General features: G+C 43.9%; 1 long non-coding RNA gene across 1 annotated transcript in view; it reads right to left on the bottom strand.

Annotated features, from left to right (window-relative positions):
* Nucleotides 1-1003: 1003 nt before the first annotated feature.
* LOC133339209 (uncharacterized) overlaps nt 1004-18759 on the bottom strand; it is a 34724-nt gene continuing 16968 nt past the window's right edge. The window contains exon 3 of the long non-coding RNA XR_009754687.1: nt 1004-1279. This is a non-coding gene — a long non-coding RNA (uncharacterized LOC133339209). The remainder of the gene's footprint in view (nt 1280-18759) is intronic.

Genomic DNA, 18759 nt, shown 5'->3' with positions numbered 1-18759 from the left:
TGAATGCACTACCATCTCTGCCCAAAAGCATTACCCAGGTCACTCTTGCAAATGAGACTGTCCTGGTCTCTTGAGTTCTCATGGTTAAATAAAATAAACTCAAATGGTGCTCTGCAGAATGTTACATTGCAGGACAAATACTTAAACTTTATCTATACCATGCTCCGTTTAAATATTTCAGAAATGTATGAATGCATTTATGTGCGTACGTATGTTGAACTTCTTTCTCACCATGCGTAGCCAACCGTGCTAATCAGAGGTGCGGGTGGGAAGAAACAACAAACTAATCACCAAATGCAATTCTAAAGATGTGAACTTTCAATCTAGACGATATAAAAGTGCATAGCTCCAGTGGCTTCCAGACCGCCGCACAAGCGCATCTTAGAGCGACGCGCGATCCAGTGACCATTTTACTCTTGGTGGTGGAGCAGTGCTGCAGATGAGTGCACGTTGCTATCAACCCATTAAGCCAAGTGCAATGCCTAGCCAGAAAACAAATATACCGTGTGCTTTATTCATACAAGGTGGTGCAGTGGATGATGCACTGCAATGTAAACGGTGGCAAAGGGGCACCACGGTGGCAAGATGACACGCAATGGGGAGGCCGTCACCCAGCATTGGATTGACAAATGGCTGTACATTATGCTTATAATTAAAACGATTACAGGGGTTGTAAAATGTTACAACACACGCATCGTCGTTCCTTGCTTATAATGTCAATGTTACCTGCAAGCAAGGCCATAATTATAATATATATTGGGGGGGGGGGGGGGACACATCCCCCCCCCCCCCAATATATTGCTATAAAAGAGATTTCTGTTTATATGATTGTGGTTATGGTTGTACTTTATTAATCCCTAATCTCTGACATGACATACAATAAAACAATAAAAGGTAAAAAAGAAAAAACACAGCAATGTAATAAATACAATACACTATTAGACATTATTGTAAAAAAAAAAGTCCATCCTATGTGTTATGGAATTTTTGTTATATTTTAGGCAGGAAATTAGTTGTAACATTTAGATGTTTTTCTGGGGGGAGGACCCCCAGACCCCCTGGAAGATTTCGTCCCCCCAATGTTGACTCCATGGCTACGGCCTTGTCTGCCAGAGATCAGGCCCTCCAAATGTATGTCAACTGAGCTGTAATTACGTCTTTGGTTACCGTTTGTGCTTGTGTTGACGTAATATTTTGGTCCCTGGGGAGAGCTAAAGCACTGCCAGCCTTCGGGAAGATGGGACGTCTCGGGTTCCTCTGTGTCTCCTGGTTCAGGCTTCTGTTAAAACAATAAAAAAAACAGCATAAGACAGATAATAAAAACAAAATAACCCAAACAAACCGATATTATGGAAAATACCTTTTGTTAACAAAAACACAACAAGACAGTTTCTCCGACATGTTTTCGGGTTGTACCCTGAGCGTTGTTAGGCACGACGCATGAAGTTTCGCTCGCAGCTCCTCTAGGAGGTGACTATCGGCACGCGGTGTGAAACATCGGGAATCCTGCCAAACAACACGCTGTAACAATCTGGGAGGAGAAAACAGCATTGCCGGAAAGCTCTCCAGCACAACTGCAAAAAGCTCACGCAGTAGTACAGTTCATCACCGGCGATGAGGCTCGCAATTCAGAATTTGTGAGTTGAACTCCAGGTTGCGTGCTGCTAACTCAGCCCATCATCCATCTGGGGTCGATACAATAAAGAGCACTTTAACACGTAGGCTGATGAGTTAATGATGACGTCACCCTGCTGCTGCTCTATATAAGAACGGGAGACACAGCAGAGCCTCACCATTCTGGCGAATTGCCCGATGATGCTGAATGCAATTACCAGCGAAACGTCGTACTCAAATTGTACATGTTGTGGTTTCACGCTTCAACACACCGGTGGGCTAAAGCAGTGAACTATTTGTCTTTTGTCAACGTGACACTTTTTTACTGATTGGCCGTGTCGGGTGGTGGAGGGTTACGACACATTTATAAATAACGCGATCTAAACCCAAAAACGTTGATTATGAAAGAGCACTTTGTAGGGAAGTCAACAGTGGCTGCCTGTGGAAAGACTCTCCCCCCCCCGGCCCCTGTCATAGGAATGTGGAATTTCCACCACTGACCCAGAGCTGTAACCAGGGAGATGGAGCACTGCCTCGATGTTCTTTTGAGCAGGAAGTCACTTCAACTTCACTTTTAAGCAAGTTCAGCTTTGGCACGAAATATGAGAATGTATATTTCCATAAATGATACATTGCGTGATTTTATCTGTTATTTATCTATATAGACGCAAAACACATTTCCACCCACAGGCAAAATCAGTGGTGTGGAATTTGTTTAAGTTAAGATATAAAAAGTGTGCAGTTGTTCAAATTGAGTGCCATGTCAAATTGAAAACATTTTAGAATGTTAATACGTAACACATTAATACCCTGCCATGCTGACAGGACGCAATTAATCATTGGAGGAATAAAATTTTAAGAGAAAACACACATTTTATCGTGTGTGTGCATGCAATGCTGAAAGATGCAATAACGATATTTGGCTTCGGCCAGCCAATTTCTAAAACCTACTGGGAACGTGGAGCACAGCTGCAAGTCAGTCAAGTACAATTGCCACGCCATGAAAGAAAACAAAAGTGTGAAGGAGCGGGGCCAGATCATGCGGCGCATTGTACATGAAAGCTCCTCTCAGCTTTCACGTTTAAGAAAACACTTTGCATTTGAACTTGTCAGCAAAGTTCTTAGTAGCCCGCAAGTGAAACCTGCAACGTACCAACGTACGTTTGTCCGCGCGCAGCCAGTGGTGAACGGGTGCACAGCCCCGCAATTGCTTGATCGCGCCACTCGAGGAATATTTGGCCTACTCTTCCACCCTGACCAGACATCTTGTAAGAGGTTTGAGTCACCCCCACACTTTACCCCGCCACACGTGACCTACCCATCAAACTGTGGCGTACCTATATAATTATACTTCTGCAGAGGGGTGGGGGGGTCAAGAGACGTGCCCGTTTTTTCCACCGCCGTGCCAGGAGGGCGGACTGGCAACATCTGGATTGAAGGTCCTTTGTGTGGTCACCATTACACCAGCAGGGCAGCTTCCCTGCTCATAAGTGCTGGGCAGTACACGACTTTCTAACCAAACTAATGTGTGCACTTGATGGTGCAGTTCACGTTCGAGGAATCCGATGGGCTATGAAGCTCTTTTTCACCGATGTCCAGTAGGGGCGGGTCTGAACGTCACAACAAACAATACAAAAACACGATAGGAGTGCAACGTTTTGATTTAAAGCTTTCGTGACTGCAGGGATTCATCTTCTTGGTTCTTTCGGTAAAGTCACGTAGAAGGGAAATGATAAAATAATAAACATTAAACATAATAAAATTGTATTTAATAAAATTGTAATTTATGTTTTATTTGTATTACTTTATTATTTCCCTTCTACGTGACTTTACCGAAAGAACCAAGAAGAGGAGTGCAACGCTTACGAAAGGTAAGCAAGTCACTAAAATAATATGTAAATTAAAACTAAAATATTTTATTTTACCAGGTAAAGCCCACTGAGCTATTAGCTTCTTTTTTTCAGAAGCGAGCTGGCCACAAATGACAGCTCAACGAAGTGGCCCATCACGTGGATGACTTACAGCCGCCAAATAATCTAAACGCACGTTTCTAAGGTGTGCGCCATGAGCGGTGTGAGCACAGATGAGTGGAGCAAGAAGAAGAATAATGAAGTGCCCAGGAAGGACGCGAGACAAGGGTTCCTTTATCACCACGTACAGCTGCGTGTGTGTGTGTGTGCACGTGTGTGTGCACGTGTGTGCGCGTGTGTGTGCGCGTGTGTGTGTGCACGTGTGTGTGCGCGTGTGTGTGTGCACGTGTGCGCGTGTGCACGTGTGTGTGTGCGCATGTGTACGTGTGTGTGCGTGCGTGCACGTGTGTGTGCGTGTGTGCACGGGTGTGTGCACGTGTGTGTGCGCATGTGTACGCGTGTGTGTGCGTGTGTGCGTGCGTGCACGTGTGTGTGCGTGTGTGTGCACGGGTGTGTGCACGTGTGTGTGGGGAGCGTTAGTGTAGGGGTTAGCGCTACGCTGCGTTACGAACCCGGCGATCCGAGTTCGATTCCAGCTCACGGCCAATACCAGTGACGATTATCCGAACCAATCACGGGCCTCCCCTAGGTCGACTCAGCCTCAAAATGAGTACCTGGTGCGGTGTGCGAGCATCAGCGCTAGGGAGACAACGGTGGCCGGGCGTGGTGCTGGCCACCCACCCCCTCGTGCGCCGTGCCAGCCTTCATAGGTGCTCGCAAACAGCACTTGCCCGAACAGTCTGTTAAAGGCTACACGGGGGCATCTTTGTCTTTGCTGCCGTTGCGTTGGGCAGGAAGGCAGAGTGCGCGGGGTGTAAGCAACCCTCCCAGTCTCTCTGCCCTGTGCCAAGTCACAGTTCTCTATCCACGGTCACGCACCCAACCCAGCATCATCAGGCAGTCGGCCAGCCGGCGCAAGCAAAGCGCGACTGTTGAGCCAGCACTGCCCAGGAGGGAAGCCGTCATCCCGAGAGAGAAAGTGCAAAAACCACACACACACACCCCCAGCTGCGCTCAAAATGCTTTTTTTTACAATGCAACACAATAGTGTGGGGGCTTTCGTTTCGGCAATAAAGTGAACAGCCACCGATGCAAAGAAAAAGGCAGAGGGCAACTTCGTGTTGCCATTTTGTAGGTTAAATTTCGATTTAAAGCTTTCGTGACTGCAGGGATTCATCTTCTTGGTTCTTTCGGTAAAGGACGGCTGCTTGCGTTGTGGCCGAAACGTCGTGAGAATTATTTTATTATGTTTTATTTTTATTATTTTATTACTTACCTTCTACGTGACTTTGCCGAAAGAACCAAGAAGATTTTGTAGATTGTTTATTTGTGTTTGCAGTGTGTGTGTGTGAACATTGGGGCACAGCAACGTAAGCAAACATGGTTACCAGGGCTTTTTTGTTGTTGTATACATTTGTATTGATGTGGATGTGTGGATGTGTGTGTGTGCGCACATAACGTTGTCTTCCATCTAGTACTCACAAATCCCTCGACTGACCTTTGTGTTTCAAAAGGGAACACAAAACAACCTTCCCCCACGCTTATCTTGATGCTCAAAACGGTTGGCTTTACATCTTAATCTTAATTAAATGCAAATTCACAATATTCCCCTCTGCAACCTCAGCACTTGGAGGCACCTAACAGCTCTGAAAGGCTCCTGCAAAACCCCTCGGGGGGCTGACCACAGACAACAAAACAAACGTCTTGCTTTTCTCTTTAAGTGATTGCTTTTTTTCCCTTCAAGAGGTAAGTACCCTGAAGGAGGAGTGGTGGTGGTGCCTGCCGATATGGCACGGAAAAGCCTGCTAAGCAGCTTTACTAAAAACAAGGCAAAGCGGGAAGACAAACAGGACAGTCACTGGAGTGGCCAAGGAGGTCAACACAAGCCACCAGTTTTATTGGCTTGCATAGTTTTACAAGTTAACTTCTCACAGAAGCAAAGCTGAGTGCGTTGTGTAAGAACCATAGAACGAGACGAGTCTAACCTGCCTCGTAATCAAAAAGAATACGAAATATTTCTCAAAACAAGAAAATAAAATGAGTAAACTCCTATTTAGCCACCCTATTTATGACTCGCTCGTATCCACGGCCAGGTTTGTGACTCTTATTATTGTGCCCGCCGCATTTTCCTACTGTCCACACTCTTACACAGATATGAGGACTAATAAGTGGCGAATGCATCCTATTAGTACAGCATCAGTGTTTATCTGAGCTTTTTTCGGACAGACTCAATAAAGTTGTCTGCGCAGATAAGGACAGATGTAACATTATCTGAGATCAGGACAGATGTAACATTATCTGAGATAAGAACAGATGTAACATTATCTGAGATAAGGATATATATAACATTATCTGGGATAAGGACAGATTTCACATCATCTGAGATAAGGACAAATATAACATTATCTGGGATAAGGACAGATGCCACATTATCTGAGATAAGGACAGATATAACATTATCTGAGATAAGGACATATTTAACATAATCTTAGATAAGGACAGATGTAACATTATCTGCGATCAGGAGAGATTTCACATTATCTGAAATAAGGACAGATTTAACATTATCTGCCAAAAACTGTGCCCCCATATCAGCTAGAAGGTGCTTGTCTCGTTTAAGAACATCTCACAATTCCCTTTTACATCTGACAGATATGTAAAAATAGCAAGCACAAACAAAATGACTATTGTATCTTCCCGATGTACTGTCACAATGTTTCTTGTCTCATGTAAGTTACAAAGAGTCAACATTATGTTCGTCTGTCGATGTGTTTGGGCTGTACCAAGCTAAACAAAATCAGAGAGCTCTGCAGGGTGGCCAAATTGTATTGTGACCCCCCAATTAATTGACTCATAACGTTTGTTTTTCTCCTTTGTATATAAATTTCTGTTTTTAAATATTACGTTTTAAGATAATTAAATGGGGTCACAAGATATCTGGAGCAGTCTGTACAGTCGTTTAGCACGAACCTCTGTGGGTTCACAGTCACGTGTTGTGTTTCGCCTGCTGGATGAGCTCATCATCCTTCATGTTGCTACTGACACAGGGTGTACAATTATTGTGCTTTTGACTTGCCTCTGGAGACAACCACATTGCAATGTCTGCGTTGAATCCTGCAAGTGTGCCAGGAAGAAGCAAGTTTATCAGATGGTACCAACACGCTTGCGTTGTTGTGACTTTGGACTCCCGTGGCAAACAAAGGCCCCCCTTTGTAGCCTGGCTCACATGTTTTAAAATAAAAACTATCGTCATGTATGATCTCTTTCCACAAGGCAAGGTCGTGTTTGAAAGCAAATGAACCAGAAAAAGACTACCATAACACATTCAACAATATCCCTGTTTGAACTCCACTGTGCAAAAGATTTCATCTAAAACAATGAGTTGTTACTCTGTCACATAAATAAAACGGCAATTCATGTTTTACACATATATAGCACCCATCTAACTCTGCTTGTGTTCCCTAAGCACGTGCTTAGGAGACACTTCCCACAGCCAACTTGCTGCCAAAACACGTAACTGGAATTGAAGCCCCCTTTTTTCTAGTTTTTCAGCTCGTAAAGTAGTGACATAATCGTCTAATGCCATGATTCAAACCAAGATGGATTATTATTACGTCACACGATCGTGAGGCATTGGCGATGGCTTGGGGAGGTCTTCATCCAGCGGGGGATTGGTCATGGCTAAGAATGATTTTATCACCAAGTAAGTGACCCAGAAGTGCAGTAAATATGTAATGTAGTTGTATAGCTATACCATATTTCTTATAGTATATTTAAACTTTAAATCTGAATTTCAATAAGCTGGATTATAGAGAGAGAGAGAGAGAGAAAAAAAACACACTGCAATCACTGTACTGCACTAAATTTGTATGCAAATGTGTGTGACCTTGAATAAGAGGACACTCAGATGAGAAGGCCGTGCATCACAGTTTCACGTTGTCCACTGATATACACACGGTTTGTAGTTTGCGCCAACATTATATGATTCTTAGCTTTTCATCGATGTGTTGTGTGGTTTTTTTCACTGCATACGTTTTCACGCTTGTGCCCTCCGATGTTGTTGTTCGTCACGGGTCTTTAGAAAACATCGTAAACCTCATTATCCGCAAGTTTATCGCAGATTAGCATAGATTAATTTAGTCACGAGTCATGAGCCCGCGATCTCCCCCCCCCCCCCCCCCCCGTATTACGCTAAAATGAATTGGCAGATTTTTATAGGGAAATGTCATGGCTATTTCCTTTATAGAGTAGAACGCCTTCAGCCACGACCCCTATTACCCACAACTCCTTATTACCCTGGGCGCCGCGGTGGCTAGATGTTAACTACCTCGCCTGGTACGCAGGAGGTCATGGGTTCGATCCTGACCCTGACGCCTGCTGTATATTTGGAGTTTGCGTGTCTCTCTCTCCCCGTGGTCGCGTGGATTTGTCTCCAGGTCCTCCGGTTTTTCTCCCTCCACATTTAGAATCAGCACGCGTTTAGAGTATTTGGCTGCTATAAATTTCCACGTGACAAGCCACTTCGTTGAGCGATTATTTGTGGCCAGGTCGTTTCTGAAAAAGAGCTACATAGCTCAGTAGGGCTTACCTGGTAAAATAAAAAATATTAGTATTAATTATCCACTAGAAATATATGGGGCTGGCCTTATTATTGCGGTTTTTCTGGTCCTGTGTTACGGAACATATTCCTAATTAACCACATTTTTTTCCACGCAAATAAGTGACGCGAATTTTTGTTGTATATAACATCGCATATACCGCACACTCAAAATTATCCGCGGATGTTTTCCCCTCCCACCCCGTCCCACATCTACTGTACGAGTGTTAGGATTTTTTTTTGCTGAATGGAGAGAGGTTTCTGCATTTCAAGCCCACGACGGACTGTATGTAACTGTGCCTAAATGGCCCTGTAATGAGCTCAGTGGAGTTCGTGGTAATTGCACTTAAAATGGAAGGAACATTGGCATGGGTTTCAAGATGGCCCATCTTGTTCAAAACAGTCTTTTTTAAAAACAAGTCATGCAGACGCACACTATTTAGTTTGTGTCTCCGTGGCAAGACATTCGCCCTCTAACTTCGGCCAAGAATAGTGTCTTATTAATTTGCCCGAGCACAGTTTTTCTGGCCTCTACCCGAATAAAATCCCACACAGCAGGCAAGCTAGACATGTTTTTGTTAAAGACCACGTCAGCTTAAATCAAATGTGGTTTTGCTGGTTGGGTAACATGCCCTGCGTTTACTCGTTAATGTTAAGCCTCCCGCGCGCAAAGCGAGACTCATACCTTTTAATGATTAACTTTAACTTTGTGCACAACTCATAGTTGAGAAACTTGATCATTCCACAACAACAAAACCTCCAAATATCGCTGGTGTGTACAGTATTAGTGTAAAAGCATATCCTGCTTGCTCTTTGAGACCTCTTTGTGGTTTCTCCAGAACTGGCTACACTCCACTTCTTCATGACGTGTGACATTTCATCTAAAAAAAACACATCGGCTTCTTGTGGTGCACGTGATTTCCACGTTGACAATACAGCACGCGATGAATTGTGCATCGCGTGTTTTAAGTTTTACCTATGTATTACATACATGGGGTGTGTACGTAATGAACTCCCATAATCTGCGTTGATATGGGAGGACCATATCGTAAATCCTGAAACCCGCGGCGCCCTGCTTCGGTTAAGATTTACAAAACAGCGAAAAAAAATTACGTTGGTGTGTAGTGTGCGAAAGAGTACACTGATACGCTGCAATGCAATAGGTAAAAGTGGGCGGTGGTTAAGCACACAGCAATGCACGATGACCCGAGTTCGATTCCAGGCCACGGGCGAATATTAGTTCAAGTACAAGGCCAGACTTTTTGTAAATGGGTTGGCTGTCCATACATTGTACCCCACTGCATGCGAGCCGCCGACCCACAAACTGTGTTGAACCCATTTACATCGCTGTTTGGGCAGAGAGGCAGTGGCAGAGGGGAGGAATTTGAGAGACTTGACCTTTGTTTGAGCTGCCACACTGGGCGATTGGATCGAACCGGTGACCCGCGAGTACACTGGAAGACCATGATGCAATGCAGAGTCAGTGTGCTGACTCTACATTGCACCATGGCACCATTTATATTACAGTACGGAATAGGTTCAGTTGAAAACGTAACAATCGAGGAGTCAATGGGCATGCAACAGTTGGAAGAAGGGGAGGGGAGGGCAAAAAGCCATGTGACTTGATGCCCTTACCAAAACTTCATTGACTACTACACACACACACGCGCGCCTGTTGACGGCATTTCACCGAAGATTTACTCTGCTCATGCTCGTTACAGCTGTGTAAAAAAAAAATCTGTACGCACAGTGTGCTGGTGGTGATGGTGGTGGGGGTGGCACGGGCGGATTGATTTCAAGGTGCAGCCAGATTGGCGGGTGGGCCCTTAACGGGGGGGGGGGGGGCTGTGGGTGTGTCGGGTGGAGGATTCGGGCTTCTCGCAACCAAATGTTTGCATTGGGCCACCCATTTGTGAGTCCACAATTTGTTGTAGCGTTAGAAGAAGGAGGAAGAGGAGGAATCAGGTGAACCGCACACTGCGCACGAGGTCTAAAGGTTTGGGTTGCATACATCGGTTGTGCCAACAAGGTTGGGATTTGAAAACCAATAACCCACCACACCCCTTTCAAGTGGCACATGGCCAGCCCCCCCCCCTCCCCCTTTTCATGATCATAAAACCCAAGGGGGAGGGGAAACAAGGATGCCCAACACTTTGCCCAAGCACAGGAGGAACGCCCCGATGCGTCGTGTTATATGGGACATTCCGAGTGATGAACATCACGGGGATAATGGTGAATTCATATTTGAAAGAAAAAAAATCAACTTTTTTTTATCATGTTCAAAGGTGGTGGTTTAATGTTGGTCTTACCCCTTAGAGCTGTCGCCTGGTACGCCGAAAAAATATGGGGCAGTGCCATCCACATGTTTATCAGCGATGTGTGCCGATCCGTCGGTTCACATTTATTCCTAAGCTCTGATGGTTTTGTATGTTTGTATATGTTGTATGGGATGGTGCATGTGACACCACCACCAGCCACTGCAAGCTGCTCCGTCACAGATACGTTTTTTAAAATGTTGATTCTTTTTTTGTCCTCATTAAAAGCTTTACCATAAATTGTAACTATTCACGAACTTGCGAAGCAAGAGACTTATCACACCCCTCGTGGGGGACACTGTGCACCCCCATTATCCACCACAGATTAGGGAAGCAGTTACAACCCCCACCAATAACAATGATTGGATCGCAACTTATGGGATGTCGACTGATCAGTACAACGTACATGGATGATCTTAATGATATAATAATGGTGGAAGCAGATTGGTTTTTTTAAAGATGTAAAATCTTGCGTTGTCTCCTTCTGTGTGCTTTGCTGGGTTCGCTGTGCTGCACACGTTGGCCACGACTTGCAATGTAACCACTGAAAAACGATCCGCTGGGAGTTTAAGTTTCCTTAAACTGTAGATGCCCACCTTCATTAAAATCATGTTTTGGTCCAAACCATTTGGTTCTATTTAAAACTCACAAAATAAGGAAACTGTCACGGACACAAACGTTTAAGTCCTCCATGCACACATTCTGTCGCTTGCTACAAAAAACAAACGCAATTCTTCTTCTGAAACTAATCAACAAAAATAGAAAATATTTTAAGTGATTAAGTATGGGAGTAAACGTACTGTAATGCTGAACATTACACAGCTAACCATTGAACAAATACGGCCACTGCATCGCGCGGCACTTCCAGATGCACTTCTGCGGCCGTCTGGAACGCTTTTCTTCCGATATTAGGAAGCCAATGGGAGCTAAGCACTTTTTAATCATCTCGATTTTAAAACTCATTTCGTGAGAACTGTTTTTTGTGTTTGGTTTGTTGTCATTCCCGCACACCTCCGATTAACTGCGTACGGTGTGAAAGAAGTTCAACATACATGCAAACTTCACTTCTCTGTGGTGACGTGGAGGACAACCATCTAGGATCCTGTTATCCACACATTAGGAAGGTGATCTTCAAAGTAGGATGGCAAAAGCCACAGATAAGCGTGGATAATAGGAACAATAGGACCACGGATAACAGGAGTGTTCACTCAACCTACAGCTATTCCCACTGATTATAGGAATCACAGGTAATAGGTTCGTGGATAATGTATGTTGAACTTCTTTCGGACCGTACGTAGCCAACCTTGCTAATCGGAGGTGACTGGGGTATTCTACTCTTGTATAACCTAATAAGTACAGTACTGCACTTGAAAAAGACTCCATTGTTCTGCAAGGAAAAATGATACAGGTAAAGCATTGGAGGAAAGTCTGACAACACGCAGTGTAGCTTCTACTGCAGTTACTTAAAAGTACATTAAAACGCTACGAAAATCTTTACTTGGGTTGTTTTTTTTTGTCTTTCCTTCGCGCAGCGAATAAAAACTGCACACACACACACGCACCGTTGTTCGGGAAAATGGAAAACAAGCTCCACGTGGACCCAGTCTCTTGGTCTTCCGTTTGCACATGAACAAAGAGGGCACTGCGGTCCCTTCCACTATGCACGCAGCCCCCTTCATAAAACGCCTTGCTCCTGGGCACGTACAGCAAAGTGCCACTCCCGCAGGTCACTTGGTCGCTTTGTATGCACGTTGAACTTCTTTCGCACCGTACGTAGCCAACCGTGCTAGTCGGGGGTGCGGGGGATGGACTAAAAATTAAACACTCAAACAGCAGTTTTAAATAAGTAGGTTTTCAATATAGATTTTAAAAATGCATGGCTCCAGGGGCTTCCTAACATAGTAATGTTGGAAGGAAGAGCGTTCCAGACGGCCGCAGAAGCACATCCGAAAGCGCGCGACGCTGCGGTGGCCGTCTTTGTTCGATGGCCAGCCACAAAAAGCCGCTGCTGCTGCTGCGAGGATGAGCGGAGTTCGCGCGATGGTTTGTGTTCCTTGACGAGATCAGCAAAATATTGCGGCTCATTAGTGGCAAGCACCATGGGAACCTCATTTGCCAGTAAAAATATGATAATTGGTTTTTTACCCTTCTATCTGCAACAAAACTGACACCTTTTTACAAGGAGTCATGTTTGCATAAACCGCAATACCTGCAGTCATAATACAAACAAAAGAACATAACTCTGATAATGTGCACTGTCCTTGAAGTTGATCGTGCGCCTTTTGGCGTCATCTGGTCCAACCCATGTGAGACTAGGCTCTAAGGAAAGCTGTCTCGGGTGTGGACCAATCAACTTCAAGGACAGTGCACATTATCAGAGTTATGTCTTTTGTTTGTATTATGACTGCAGGTATTGCGGTCTATGCAAACATGACTCCTTGTAAAAAGGTGTCAGTTTTGTTGCCAGATAGAAGGGTAAAAAAACAATTATTAGTGGCAAGCACTTTGTGTGTAACCAGTGCGACCTTATAATGTATTCCGTTCAGTTTTGCATGGCCCTTAAAACCACCCATTTAACAATGGGCAGCCACTAAAGCAATGGTTCTTCACCTGGGGTGCACGCACCCCCTGGGGGTGCGAGATGCCCTTTCTGGGGGTGCGAGACATGGCCAGATCTTTTTAGAAGGCAAATCGTCAAAACACAATTAAGCACGGGCGCGTTAAGTACAACTACTTTGTTTCATCGAACCTGTGCATTTATTTACATTATAACAGAAATAATTACGATTGAGAACCAAAGGGGTGCAAGACTGCAGTAAAATTAAAGAAGCACTGCACTCAAGGAAGAAGCTCATCAAATGATTCAAAAACCTGCTGGAGTCAACAATGGGGGGGGAGGAGGCTGGATGCTACGAAGTCATCAAGAACCATTTACAACTGAGAGGAAAGGAGAGGGGGGGGGACAACAACAGGCGCCATACATTTAAAATCCTTTGAAGATTTCTCACAAAGGTTTCCTCCCATTGCGGTGCAGCAACCCAACCAGCAGCTGCGAACAAGCCGTCGACATTGATTGTTCAAAGAACCATATTTAAAGTAACTACACACCCTGTGTTCAACCGTACAGGTATCATCATCAGCCATGGTCAACCCACTGCTGGATGAAGGCCTCCACGAGCCGTGTCCAGCACCTGCGCACGAGCCGATTTAGTCGCTCCATCTCCTTGTTGCGCGCGTTTCTTGGACGCGTTCCATTCGTTGGCTGTCGCTACGTCATTTATTCTTGACCCGACCGGCCATCATCCCCTTTCGCGACGTGTCCTGTTCAAGCTCACGTTACTCACGTTACTTTCAAGCTCACGTTACTCACGTTACTTTCAAGCTCACGTTACTCGCGTTACTTTCAAGCTCACTTAACTCACGTTACTTTCAAGCTCACGTTACTCGCGTTACTTTTAAGCTCACGTTACTCGCGTTACTTTCAAGCTCACGTTACTCGCGTTACTTTCAAGATCACATTACTCACGTTACTTTCAAGCTCACTTCACTCACGTTACTTTCAAGCTCACGTTACTCGCGTTACTTTCAAGCTCACGTTACTCACGTTACTTTCAAGCTCACGTTACTCACGTTACTTTCAAGCTCACGTTACTCGCGTTACTTTAAATCTCACGTTACTCACGTTACTTTCAAGCTCACGTTACTCGCGTTACTTTCAAGCTCACGTTACGCACGTTACTTTCAGGCATACGTTACTCACGTTACTTTCAAGCTCACTTCACTCACGTTACTTTCAAGCTCACGTTACTCACGTTACTTTCAAGCTCACATTATTCACGTTACTTTCAAGCTCACATTACTCACGTTACTTTCAAGCTCACGTTACCCACGTTACTTTCAAGCTCACGTTACTCACGTTACTTTCAGACATAAGTTACTCACGTTACTTTCAAGCTCACGTTACTCGCGTTACTTTCAAGCTCACGTTACTCACGTTACTTTCAGGCATAAGTTACTCACGTTACTTTCAAGCTCACTTCACTCACGTTACTTTCAAGCTCACGTTACTCACGTTACTTTCAAGCTCACATTATTCACGTTACTTTCAAGCTCACATTACTCACGTTACTTTCAAGCTCACATTACTCACGTTACTTTCAAGCTCACATTACTCACGTTACTTTCAAGCACACGTTACTCACGTTACTTTCAAGCTCACATTACTCACGTTACTTTCAAACCCACGTTACTCACGTTACTTTCAAGCTCACGTTACTCGCGTTACTTTCAAGATCACGTTACTCGCGTTACTTTCAAGCTCACGTTACTCACGTTACTTTCAAGCTCATGTTACTCACGTTACTTTCAAGCTCATGTTACTCACGTTACTTTCAAGCTCACGTTACTCGCGTTACTTTCAATCATATGTTACTCACGTTACTTTTAAGCTCACTTCACTCACGTAACTTTCAATCATATGTTACTCACGTTACTTTCAAGCTCACGTTACTCACGTTACTTTCAAGCTCACTTTACTCACGTTACTTTCAAGCTCACGTTACTCACGTTACTTCCAAGCTCACGTTACTCACGTACTTTCAAGCTCACGTTACTCGCGTTACTTTAAGCTCACTTCACTCACGTTACTTTCAAGCTCACGTTACTACGCGTTACTTTTAGCTCACTTTACTCACGTTACTTTCAAGCTCACGTTACTCACGTTACCTTCCAAGCTCACTTTACTCACGTTACTTTCAAGCTCACGTTACTCGCGGTTACTTTCAAGCTCACTTCACTCACGTTACTTTCAAGCGCACGTACTCACGTACTTTTCAAGCTCACGTTACTCGCGTTACTTTAAATCTCACGTTACTCACGTACTTTCAAGCTCACGTTACTCGCGTTACTTTAAAATCTCACGTTACTCACGTTACTTTCAAGATCACGTTACTCGCGTTACTTTCAAGCTCACGTTACGCACGTTACTTTCAGGCATACGTTACTCACGTTACTTTCAAGCTCACTTCACTCACGTTACTTTCAAGCTCACGTTACTCACGTTACTTTCAAGCTCACATTATTCACGTTACTTTCAAGCTCACATTACTCACGTTACTTTCAAGCTCACGTTACCCCACCGTTACTTTCAAGCTCACGTTACTCACGTTACTTTCAGACATAAGTTACTCACGTTACTTTCAAGCTCACGTTACTCGCGTTACTTTCAAGCTCACGTTACTCACGTTACTTTCAGGCATAAGTTACTCACGTTACTTTCAAGCTCACTTCACTCACGTTACTTTCAAGCTCACGTTACTCACGTTACTTTCAAGCTCACATTATTCACGTTACTTTCAAGCTCACATTACTCACGTTACTTTCAAGCTCACATTACTCACGTTACTTTCAAGCTCACATTACTCACGTTACTTTCAAGCACACGTTACTCACGTTACTTTCAAGCTCACATTACTCACGTTACTTTCAAACCCACGTTACTCACGTTACTTTCAAGCTCACGTTACTCGCGTTACTTTCAAGATCACGTTACTCGCGTTACTTTCAAGCTCACGTACTCACGTTACTTTCAAGCTCATGTTACTCACGTTACTTTCAAGCTCATGTTACTCACGTTACTTTCAAGCTCACGTTACTCGCGTTACTTTCAATCATATGTTACTCACGTTACTTTTAAGCTCACTTCACTCACGTAACTTTCAATCATATGTTACTCACGTTACTTTCAAGCTCACGTTACTCACGTTACTTTCAAGCTCACTTTACTCACGTTACTTTCAAGCTCACGTTACTCACGTTACTTCCAAGCTCACGTTACTCACGTTACTCTCAAGCTCACGTTACTCGCGTTACTTTTAAGCTCACTTCACTCACGTTACTTTCAAGCTCACGTTACTCGCGTTACTTTTAAGCTCACTTTACTCACGTTACTTTCAAGCTCACGTTACTCACGTTACTTCCAAGCTCACTTTACTCACGTTACTTTCAAGCTCACGTTACTCGCGTTACTTTTAAGCTCACTTCACTCACGTTACTTTCAAGCGCACGTTACTCGCGTTACTTTTAAGCTCACTTTACTCACGTTACTTTCAAGCTCACGTTACTCACGTTACTTTCAAGCTCACTTTACTCACGTTACTTTCAAGCTCACGTTACTCGCGTTACTTTTAAGCTCACGTTACGCACGTTACTTTCAAGCTCACGTTACTCGCGTTACTTTCAAGCTCACGTTACTCACGTTACTTCCAAGCTCACGTTACTCACGTTACCTTCAAGCTTACGTTACTCACGTTACTTTCAAGCTTACGTTACTCGCGTTACTTTCAAGCTCACGTTACTCACGTTACTTTCAAGCTCACGTTACTAGAGTTACTTTCAAGCTCACGTTACTCACGTTACTTTCAAGCTTACGTTACTCACGTTACTTTCAAGCTCACGTCACTCACGTTACTTTCAAGCTCACGTTACTCACGTTACTTTCAAGCTCACGTTACTCACGTTACTTTCAAGCTCACGTTACTCACGTTACTTTCAAGCTTACGTTACTCGCGTTACTTTCAAGCTCACGTTATTCACGTTACTTTCAAGCTCACGTTACTCGCGTTACTTTCAAGCTCACGTTACTCGCGTTACTTTCAAGCTCACGTAACTCACGTTACTTTCAAGCTCACGTTACTCGCGTTACTTTCAAGCTCACGTTACTCGCGTTACTTTCAAGCTCACGTTATTCACGTTACTTTCAAGCTCACGTTATTCACGTTACTTTCAAGCTCACGTTACTCACGTTACTTTCAAGCTCACGCTAATCGCGTTACTTTCAGTCATAAGTTACACACGTTACTTTCAAGCTCACATTACTCACGTTACTTTCAAGCTCACGTTACTCACGTTACTTTTAAGCTCACTTCACTCACGTTACTTTCAATCATATGTTACTCACGTTACTCGCGTTACTTTCAAGCTCACATTACTCACGTTACTTTCAAGATCACGTTACTCACGTTACTTTCAAGTTCACGTTACTCGCGTTACTTTCAATCATATGTTACTCACGTTACTTTCAATCATATGTTACTCGCGTTACTTTCAAGGTCGCGTTACTCACGCTACTTTCAATCATATGTTACTCGCGTTACTTTCAAGCTCACGTTATTCACGTTACTTTCAAGTTTACGTTACTTACGTTACTCGCGTTACTTTCAAGCTCGCGTTACTTTCGTTCTCTGTATGTCATTGACCTGTCGTGCTCTCTCATCCACGTGCTCCTCTTCCTGTCTCTCAGTGCAATTCCGATGAGCATTGTTGGCTACATATGATGCGAAACATACATTCCAAACACGCTTCGCTCAATGCTTCTTTGTACAGTTTTGTGTATAATTGTTGCACTATTGGATTCCAAATTATCTATGTATGTATGTGTGAGTCCATTTGTGCGTGTAACTCTGTGTGTGTGTCAGTCGATTTGCGTGTGTAACTACATGTGTGTCTGCCTTTTTCGCCCGGGCAACGCCGGGTACTAACCGCTAGTTGTATCATAAACAATTACGTTTACTTCCAGGAGGCTCGTAATTTAAGTTTAAATTTAAGTTTTAAACTACATACACATTTGCAACAATTTAGCGGAAGGGATTGGAGTCAACGAGGGTCCCTTCACGGCACTGCAGTGAATTTATATTTTGAGTGCGTGCGCACACACACAGCTTCTGCAGCTCTGTATCTCTGCGATTTGCAGAAAACATTGAAATCTATATTGGGTGCAAAAATGTGCGTGCAGGAACAGTGACGTACGCGGCACGAGGGTTGTACATATACAGCTATAAACGATTTTAAAAAGATTTAGTTTTTATTTAGCAGGCAAGGTCCACCAAGCTGCATAGCTCTTTTGCAAGAAGCGACCTGCCCATCACAAATGATAGCTCAATGAAGTGGCCGATCATCACGTGGAAATGTATTGCAGCCAAACAGTCTAAACGCGTGATGTAGATTTTAAATGTGGAGGGGAAAACCGGAGGACCCGGAAAAGAATCCACGGGGAGAGACATGTAAACTCCAAATACACAGGCAAGGTAGTTAGCATCTCGTTACCGTGGCACCCTATAGACATATACATGCATGGAACACACAGGTGAGAACCAATTTAAATATGCATCAGAAGATAACAGTGATCGAATTATTTCAACAATGCCGTGCTTGTGATTTATTTTATTTTATACCTACGTGACTTTACCGAAAGAACCAAAGAGTA

This window comes from Lethenteron reissneri, unplaced genomic scaffold (genome assembly GCF_015708825.2).
Source record: "Lethenteron reissneri isolate LAM-NWPU_2019-01 unplaced genomic scaffold, ASM1570882v1 scaffold_1656, whole genome shotgun sequence".
In the NCBI taxonomy this organism is placed as follows: domain Eukaryota; kingdom Metazoa; phylum Chordata; class Hyperoartia; order Petromyzontiformes; family Petromyzontidae; genus Lethenteron; species Lethenteron reissneri.
The sequence above is the reverse complement of the archived record's forward strand: the minus strand, read 5'-3'. Positions and strand labels throughout refer to the sequence as shown.